This window comes from Triticum aestivum, chromosome 4A, assembly GCF_018294505.1.
Source record: "Triticum aestivum cultivar Chinese Spring chromosome 4A, IWGSC CS RefSeq v2.1, whole genome shotgun sequence".
Lineage (NCBI taxonomy): Eukaryota > Viridiplantae > Streptophyta > Magnoliopsida > Poales > Poaceae > Triticum > Triticum aestivum.
The window spans coordinates 602,926,835-602,933,224 of NC_057803.1; the positions used below are offsets into that span (position 1 = coordinate 602,926,835).

Consider the following 6,390-nt stretch of genomic DNA (forward strand, 5'->3'; position numbering starts at 1 on the left):
ATGCTCTAATAGCAGCAGAGAATTATTTAATGATTGTAATTGGATAGGACCTCCCACATCCTTAGGCAACTCTTTACTATTTTTTCTGTAAAACAATGTTTCTTTAATTGCTTCTTGGACGTGTTGGCTGTGTGCATCTTGTTATGGAGAGGCAGGGTATTTGCTCATTGCAGTTGTATCTGCTCGATAAAACATCTGAATGAAAATTCTTTGTCAAAAAAGATACAAAAATTCTTTGTTAAAAATGTCCCTTCGGAGACATCCGATAAAATTGAAATGATACAGAGAAGATTAGCATGGCCCCTGTCCAAGGATGACATGCACAAATAAAATAAAAGATATAAAAATCTCTTTCCCCTAAAAGTAAAACTGCTATCCATGCAGGGGAAGAATGGATATGGACAAAGGCAGCGCTTAATGATGGCCAAGTTGCAAAAATTTGACACTTTGAAGCTGTACATAGAAGTACCGGGATCAACGGTGTGGCTTGGTTGGCATGCTTTCATTGGGTAGAATTATGGTTAGGGGCTCACACCCGTTGAAAATCAGGGGGCGGAGAGAGGATTAGTTTGAAATATGCCTGTAAAACCCAGTAACCAGTCCGTGTGTTTAGAATTTTCGATAGAAGTACAGAGAAGTTTTCTTTTAAAGGAGGATTACCCCCGATCTCTGCAACTGAATAATCTATACAGTCATATTATTAAGCAAAATAGAACAAAAGGTTTGTGATACAACAATCGCTCTAAAAGAGCCAGAGTATAATGATAAATAAAGCTGGCACAACCGTCGAAAATAGAATAAGATGACTAAACACCTATTCCATTATTGGACCGTCATCCAAACCAGTTGTAAGTATCCCATGCTACCATCTCCAAACGGTTACACCCAATAGCCATATGCTCATTGCCTTCCGCATGTCTGAGTAATGGCCACGCATGGATCCCAAGCAGTGGCCCTGTAGATAACCAGCAAAATATTTATAAGAGTTTTTCAATTAAAAATCATATCATTTCTGCAGTTTCATATAGCCCAAAGTAATGCACATACTCATATTCGAATATGTCATGCAGTACTTGGCACTTCCCATGCTCGACATCATAATGTTATATTGCACAAGCAGACTTCCGGATGTCAAGCCCCGGGAATGGAGCTCGATGGGATACTGTCAACGAGAGGTGGATTGGAGTCACCTAAATCAAAGGCCACTCGAGGAAGGCCATGTCCTCCATGCTGATGTTGATCTCTTGGGAGCTTTGGAAGGAGCGCAACGCAAGGGTCTTCCGGAACACTGCGACTCCCTCCATCGGCTCCACAGTCATGGTGCGCAACATCAAATAAAGCGGAAATTAATTTGTGGGTGCTTGCAGGCGCTAAGTACTTTGGTGTTGTAATGCCGTGAGGGTGATGCCTTTTGTTTCTTACCATTTGTTGGTCTTTGTAGTTGATTGTTTGATATTTATCAACATTTTTTGTGGTTAGTTGGGCAATCCAACTATTTTAAAATTATACTTGTTAAAACAATACTGTGATAACATAGAAGTACGAAGAATACCCGTAAACAGGCCCGTGATGGAGGTCTTTCCTCCCCTATCCCTTGGATGCTAGAGTAAACCCTCCCCTCTAGGCTTCAACGGTCGGTGGCAGGGAGGGGAATCCCAATGCCTCCACTCCAGTCTGTAGTTTAGGTTTGTTTTTGATCTTAGTCCTTGCAGGTGCTGGTCTCGGGTGGATGGTGGCGCTTCTTCTCCAAGGTTGTCATCCGGGTTTCGATCCTCCTTGAGTTCGTTCACTTGGGTGAAATCGATGGAGCTTTGGTGTAAATTCTTGTCATCTTCTTGGGACGATAAGGTTAGGGTTTCCTGGTGTCTCCTTGGAGCTCAAGTGCTTCAGGTCTCCCGGCTATCATCGAAAAGGTCATGCCGACTTCGGTAGAGAAGCGGCGACAACATCACGTCGGCGGCCATTTAAAAATCATAGAAGTCTAAAACTTTAATATGAAAATATTTATCTTAATTCGCCCTAGGACACTCGAATCGTCAGGGTTGCTGACGACATAGCTACTGAGTTCTACAACACGTTGTCATCGTCTTGTACTGTGCCCCTATTGGAATTAACCACGTAGTCACAGTCCGGCTCGGACGTGAACAAGCTACCGAGTCTCTCCTGTGCTATTCTCGCGTGCGTTGTCCAAGCAAAGGATCGATTGCTAGCTTGGCTAGCTTTACACTGCGGGTGATTGATCACAAATCAGCTTTGCTTTGTTCGTCGCGCTCGTCTTCGTCGTTGGTTGTCGCGTGTCGCCAAAAAATACTCGGCGACGTCATTTGGGCCAACAGCCCCAGCTGGAAGCCTCACAAGTAGATAGATGATCAGTGGCATCCTGAACCGATGTCCATGCCAGCCATGGATCTAATCTAGGAGCCCCAAAATTTGGCATGCATATCTATATTTGTATCTATATCTATATCTATATCTATATTTATTCTATACCTACTACTAAAGCAAGGTGCGTTTCTTCAATTTTTTCATCCGTTCATTATTAAAAGATTTTTTTTCCTATCCGAGGTGGTACTAAACTTTTTTCGTTGTCTGTTAGCAAAGGAAAAACGATTTCTACAGAATTACTTGCGTGGCCGCGCGAGCTATAGCCCAGTAAAGTCAGCCCAGTTTTCCCTACCCACGTAGCAATACAAAATCATATTTCCCGCACAATGCGACAAATATTTCAGTTACGCACAGGGCGCCCAAGACTCGGCGGCACATTTCTGTTTGTGTTCTGTACCAATTTTTATTTTTCTGTTTCTTTCTCTTTGTAGTTCCTGTTTATTTTTTATTTTTCCCATTCTATGTCTACTTTTCACTTTTTTTTAAATTCGAAATTTTCAAAAATTGTATGCAATTTCAATTTTTATTCAAAATTTTGTAAAATGTTATGAATTAGAAAATGTGTTCCTATTGTAAAAAATGTTTGGATTTCTTTTGTCATGCCGATAATTGTTCAAAATTTGAAAACTAGTCCCATTTTTCTAAAAAAAGTTCTTATTTAAAAAAAGCAAGATTTATAAAAATAATTTGACAAATGTTCCAAATTCGAAAAATATTTTGTTTTAGCGATATGTGCAAAAATTGAAAATAATGTTTGCATTAAAGAAACACATTTTCCAAAATTCTTCCAAATTTTCAAAACATATTCCAATTTTCAAAAATTGTTCACAACTTAAAAAATATTTGTATTTCTTTGTAAAGGTTCGTGTTCTAAGAAATTTATGTGAATTTCAGGAAATGTTCCGTTCAAATTTTTTGTTCTACCTTTGTCTTAAAATCTATGGAATTTTCAAAAAAATTGTTCGTAATTTGGAAAATTGTTCACGTTGCCAATTATATTCGGTAGTTCATGTAATGAATTCCAAAATTTTGTTCGTTATAAAAATGTTTACAATTTTAAATTTTTGTCATTCCGAATTTTTAAAATTATTCCAATTTTTTAAAAAATATTTGTGTTTTTACCGAATTTGTTGAAGATTTAAAAAATGTTACAAATTTGAAAAATATTCTTCTTTTAGTGATATTTTTAGAAAGTTGAAAATGTTTTTTGCATTAAAAGACACATTTTCTAAATTTCTTCTATATGTTCAAAATATGTTCCCATTTTCCAAAATTGTAAAAAAAAATATCGTACTTTATCAAATCTTCTTGCTTTTAAGAAATGTTTGTGAATTTCAACAAATGTTCCGTTCAAAATTTGTTTGTGGTTTTTAAAATGTACGGAATTTTCAAAAAAATGTTCGTAATTTGGAAAATTGTTCATGTTACCAAGTATATTTGGCAGTTGATAGTAATCAATGTCTAAAAAGATCAAAAAATAAATAAAAATGTTTTGAAGCGGACGTTGCATTATATTCTTTAATGTTCACGCTGACCATTGGTTAGCACGATGTGTTTATTTGAGTGGCTAGCAACATGTGGTCGGGTCTTTAAGGTCGTGAGTTCGATCACTACCATCCTGGGCCTTCTCCGCATCTGGCACATCGAGCTAAGTCGGCTTGTTCAGAATAAGGGGCGCCATAAATTATTAACGGTGATAGCTTTCATATGCCAATAAAAAAAGAATATGCAGGTTAGTTGTAATTGAAAGAAATTGTTGGCACGTGTCAATACAACAGAATCCACTGGTTTGGCTCTAATTAAAGGGTGTCATGCTGAACTAGAGAATACGGTCATGTGGGGGTCTTGATCCATTCTTATATTGAGCTAGAGGCATGTAAGTTATTATCCCATTGCAACCCACGGGCATGTAAGTTATTATCCCGTTGCACCTTCACCATGACAATGACCTTTAATATTTGCTAATCGGTGGAACAGGAGACGACAGGTTGTATGATTGTTGCTTCTTCTTTTTTTTGCGGGGTGGTTGTATGATTGTTGCTGATGCTGAGCTAGGAGGAATAAAATCAATAATCATGAGCTACATCAACTCTCTTTCTGCTCGTCATCGAAGGAGGATCTTGCTTGCGTTTGGTGCCATTATGTAGCTTGGTACGTGCGGTCTTTCACTGTTGCTGGTCCACATGCATAGATGCAGGGGTCACTCACTCATCCATGTGTCCTACTACTGTATGTACCCATACACAAGTGGAGGAAGTTTGTCCATGACCTCGATATCATTCGTGAATTACCCTTAGCGTCAGTTTCCGACGGCGGGCACGAACCGGTCACTGTATGCTATGGTATGATCCATACAAGCAAGTTCAGTTCAGTAACTGAACCGGTCACTGTATGCTATGATAGTGAGTCCTAGCAATCTGTGGCCATGCCTCACCCATACATAGAAGAAGCAAGCATGGAGATATTTATGGTATGATCCACAATTCCACACACACAATCAAAGTTCACTTCAGTTCAGTATCGTATCAATCTCTGCCCATGCCTTGCCCGTCTTCCCGGAAGTAGGCATGGATGAACTCATCGTTCCTACACCCGGGTCAAAATCATCGTTCAGTTCAGTTCAGTTCAGTATCGTCTATCATAAGAAGATGGCGTGAGTGAAGCTAGCTGGTGGTAGGTAACACGTACGTGCACTGAACTCATCGTTCGTACACCCGGCTCACAAGTTGACAGCATTCTGAGTTAGCGACCATGGCACGAAATTTCCATAGTTTTGTGGTCAATATGCATCTTCACAGTCTCTTTTGCTGCCTCTCTAGTGACAGAGTGGGTGACCAGTGACCACCCTAGCTAGGATGGTAGTTATGGTGGATACAAAGAGGAGAGTGACTTCCAATTGATCAAGGAGGAGGCCCAGTCACAGAACTAGTCCACAATTTACTGCTTCTGAATTATCAAGTGAGTGCAGCCGCTGTTTTACTCTATTGGTTTTCACTCAGTTACCTGGCTCTATTTTCACTGCCCGGACAGTGGAATTTCCTTTACCATTCTGCTGCAAGATTCAGATCCAAAAAAAGAAGATAAATTGTGTTGGGTAATTTCGCACGTGATTTCCATAGTTTTGTTGTCAATATGCATCTTCACAATCTCTTTTGATGCCTCTCTAGTAACTGAGTGAGTGACCAGTGACCACCCTAGCTAGGATGGTAGTTATGGTGGATACAAAGAGGAGAGTGACCTCCAATTGATCAAGGAGGAGAACCAGTCACAGAATTAATCCACAATTGGCTCACACGTACTGCTCTGCTTCTGAATGATCAAGTGAATGCAGCCACAGTGGAATTACCTTACCATTCTGCAGCAAAATTCAGACAAAAAAAAAAGAAGAAGAAGCTAAACTGGGCTGGCTTCTTCTACTCTATAGATCGAACTAAGGATAATTTAGCCGTATGGAAGTGACAGCCTCACAGGCAAGTTCAGATCACTGTATGTATAATCAGATCACTATGTATAATCCACATCCAGAGGCAGCCCCCCTCCATGTGGCTACTACATTGACATGCCATGATTCAGTTCTTGGTGATGATTAGCTAGCTGCGCATCCATGACAGCAACAACAGATGTCCTGCAATAGAGCATATCGATCGACACACAGCGGGAATCGTGTACTTGCTCCTATTAGTTAGTTTTCAACCTAACAGGCTAACAGGAGAGTGAGTTGGCAGTGCAGCCCCCTTCTAATCAAGTATCAAGGTGCACATGAATATACAGTTGGTACCCCAGATATTTGTTCGCATAAATAGTTGATCGATATCCCTAATGGAAGCAAGCATTCTGTAATGAGTTTCTAATTCTGGCTCTTATGATACATAAAAAGATCTCTTTCCCCTAAAACAAATTATCAGTAATAGCAGCACTTACGCTGCAACTAAAACTGTCTTGCAGAGGGAAGAATAGATATGACAGAGGCTGCGCGTAAAGGTGATCTTGATGGCCGAGTTGCAA

At 39.8% G+C, this 6,390-nt stretch overlaps 1 non-coding gene across 1 annotated transcript; it reads left to right on the forward strand.

The window, feature by feature from the left end:
* The first annotated feature begins 246 nt into the window (after positions 1-246).
* Positions 247-350, forward strand: LOC123088808 (U6 spliceosomal RNA). Its single transcript, XR_006442115.1, has one exon. It is a non-coding gene; the product is annotated as a U6 spliceosomal RNA (small nuclear RNA).
* Positions 351-6,390: the final 6,040 nt, after the last annotated feature.